Below are 3,399 nucleotides of genomic sequence, written 5' to 3'. Positions count from 1 at the left end.
GGGCAGAGAGAGAATCCCCCTACGCCATTTCCCTTCAGGTTCTCATGGCTGGCCAAATCATTAACAAGACAGGTTCGCTGGCGCAAATCAGACCTAGCTGAAGAACATGTGTCCATGGGAGAAACACAAGAAACTGAGTCTCTCCACAAAATGGCAGAGATTCTCATCTTACATCCTCTCCTGAGCTAATGACAAAGGTGGATGTCGTGGGTGGGCCTGTGGGATGGGAGAGAGGAGGGAGACGATTGTCATGGAGAGGGACATGTAAAGGCTTGTCTGAACAGTTTCCCCTGCACTGAGGTCAGGAACGGAAGGGAAGGCATGGAGGTGTCCAGCAACCGGCCTCTCTGTGGTGGGGATGCCCCCTGGGCAGGAGTGGGGGTGGTGAGTGCAATGGGATGGCTTGTGAGTACGCACCAGCCAGTGGTGGAGGCAGTGACTCAGATGTCATGGATCTCTCACTCTCTCCCTCTCTCTCTTCCCTTCGGGGACCTGAGGAAAGGAAGGTCGCGTGCTCTGCCCACCTCACCTACCTCCCCCATGGGCCCTTCTTTCTCTGGCAGCTCCGGGACCCCTGAGAGCTTGGGTTCAGGCCCCCACACCCTCGCACAGGCCAAGGGCGCATGCGCGACTGCTGGGGCCTAGGGCTTGCCTCGTGGGTCCTCAGTGAAGGCACCGCCCTGCTGCCAGGCTCTGACCGGCGGGGGCGGACCTCTGGTGCCACCCCGCTGCAGCTGTTCCATCGCCGCTCTTCTGTACTTGGCTTCAGCTGTTGTCTCCCTCCCCTCCCCCACTCCCACTCACCTGGAAGACCGCTTCCCTTCCTTGGAAGCATTGCTCTGGGCCTGATGGCCACAGGCATACTGGGCTTTAAGCTCAAGGCTCTGCCTGGGCCAGCTGCTTCGTCCAGGGGCTCATTGCTTCCTGGAAAGACAAAGCCATGGCCTCATCCCACGCCTGCATTTTGCGACTGCAGCCAGGTCAGGTGTAGGAAAGGCTCTGTGGAGTCAGAAGGGCTGAGACAGGCAGATGGCACTGCAGGGCTAGGGACCCAGGGCCAAACTGGGCGAGCCCTTCTGGCGACAAGTCCCAGCCTCCTCCCTGGAGTCGGGATGGCTTGGCCTTCCTGGTGTCCAGGCCACAGCTCCGGGGAGAAATCTGCAATTGTGGGCACACGTGAGGTCCTCTGCCTGAAGTCGCAGGTGTCACGTCCAAGGCCACTCCAAGCCTGGCTCGGCTTGCCTGTTTTCTCCCAAGGAGGCTGGCCAACCAGCCGAACCTGGCAGCTGGGCCAGACCCCTTCCAAGGTGATGAGTTCTGGAGGACATATCCCTGGCTACAGCTGCCAAGACTCCTGGGGCGTGTGCTGGGCCCCAGACAGAGGAAGAAGCAGCCTGGCAAACGGTGTGCCTGACCTGAGATCTGTCAGCCTCCCACACCTGGGACCCTGTCCTGCCTAGGCCTCCCGAGGGAGGATGATGGTCGTGGCAGTGGCGAGAGGGGTGGGGCTGGTGCCGAGCATGCCCTTGGATGCTCCAGGAGAGGGCGCTGGGGGATGGGCTGCCCCTGGCCAGGTCTGAGGGACCGACCCAGCCCGGGGCTGCCGGGGGCAGAGAGAGAATCCCCCTACACCCTTTCCCTCCAGGTTCTTAGGGCTGGTGAAATCCTTAACAAGACATCTTGGCTGGAGAAAATCAGACCCAGGTGAAGAACATGTGTCCATGGGAGAAAACTGGGAAACTGAGTCTCTCGCCACAATGGCAGATATTCTCATCTTGCATCCTCTCCTGAGCTAATGACAAAGGTGGATGTCGTGGGTGGGCCTGTGGGATGGGAGAGAAGATCAAGACGATTGTCATACAGAGAGACATGTAAAGGCTTGTCTGGCCCGTTTCCCATGTACTGGGGTCAGGCCCAGAAGAAAAGTCATGGAGGTGACCAGGAACCGAACTCTCTGTTGTGGGGCTGGACCTGGGGCGGGCGTGGGGGTGGTGGGTGCAAGTGGGATGGCATGTGAGTTGGCACCAGCCAGCAATGGAGGCAGCAACTCAGAGGTCATGGATCTCTCTCTCTCTCCCTCTCTCTCTCTCTCTCCCTCTGGGACCTGAGAGGAGGAAGGTGGCGCGCCATGACCACCTCGCCCTACCTCACCCATAGAGCCTTCTTTCTCTGGCCACTCCGGTAGCCCTGTGGGCTTGGGTTCAACTCCCCACACCCCCGCACAGGCCAAATTTGCATGGGCGACTCCTGGGCCTAGGGCTGGCCTCGTGGGTCCTCAATGAAGACCCCGCCCTCCCGCCAAACTCTTACTGGCTCCCTCCCCTCCCCCACTCCCACTCAGCTTGAAGGCCACTTCCCTTCCTTGGAAGCATTGCTCTGGCCCTGATGGCCACAGGCGTACTGGGCTTCAACCTCAAGGCTCTGCTTGGACCAGCTGCTTTGTCCAGGGGCTGATTTCTTCATGGAAAGACAAAGCCATGGCCTCACTCCACGCCTGCACTTTGCGACTGCAGCCAGACCAGCTGTAGGAAAGGCTCTGTGGAGTCAGAAGGGCCGAGACAGGCAGATGGCACCACAAGGCTATGTAGCCAGGGCAAAACTGGGCAATCCCTTCAGGCGACAGGTCCCAGCACCCTCCCTGGAATCGGGAAGGCCTGGCTTTCCTGGTGCCCAGACCACGGCTCCAGGGAGAAATCCGCCAAGGAGGGCACACGTGAGGCCCTCTGCCTGAGGTCGCTGGTGTCACGCCCTTGGCCACTGCAAGCCTGGCTTGGCTTGCCTGCTTTCTCCAAAGGAGGCTGGCCAATCAGCCGAACCTGGCCCCTGGGCCAGGCCCCTTCCAAGGGGACGACCTCTGGAGGACATAGCCCTGGGGATGGCTGCCAAGTCTCCTGGGGTGTGTGCTGGGCCCCCGTCAGAGGAGGAAGCAGCCTGGCAAACGGTGTGTCAGACCTGAGATATGGCGGCCTCCCACACCCGGGTCCCTGTCCTGCCCAGGCCTCCCGAGGGAGGATGATGGTCATAGCAGTGGATAGTGGAGTGGGGCTGGCGCTGATCCTGCCCTTGGATGCTCCGGGAGAGGGTGCCAGGGGATGAGCTGCCCCTGGCCAGGTCTGAGGGACCAACCAAGCTCGGGGCTGCTGGGGACCAACCACAGCATGTCCACAGCCCTCTCTGCAGATCCAGGCACCAGGTGAGCACCTGCCGTGGCTCATCCCATTATTCCCTACAAGATCACCATGAAATTTACAGCCCCACACTTTTCAGAAGAGCAAACTGAGGCTCAGAGAGATGCAGCGATTTGCCCAAGGTACACAGCTGGCAGAGGACAGAGTCATCTAGTAAACAGCTGGTCCAGGACCTGGTGGGATGTGTCTGAGGCAGAGTAGTTGATCATGA

The sequence above is a fragment of the Diceros bicornis genome (genome assembly GCF_020826845.1).
Source record: "Diceros bicornis minor isolate mBicDic1 chromosome 13 unlocalized genomic scaffold, mDicBic1.mat.cur SUPER_13_unloc_1, whole genome shotgun sequence".
In the NCBI taxonomy this organism is placed as follows: Eukaryota; Metazoa; Chordata; class Mammalia; order Perissodactyla; family Rhinocerotidae; genus Diceros; species Diceros bicornis.
The sequence above is the reverse complement of the archived record's forward strand: the minus strand, read 5'-3'. Positions refer to the sequence as shown.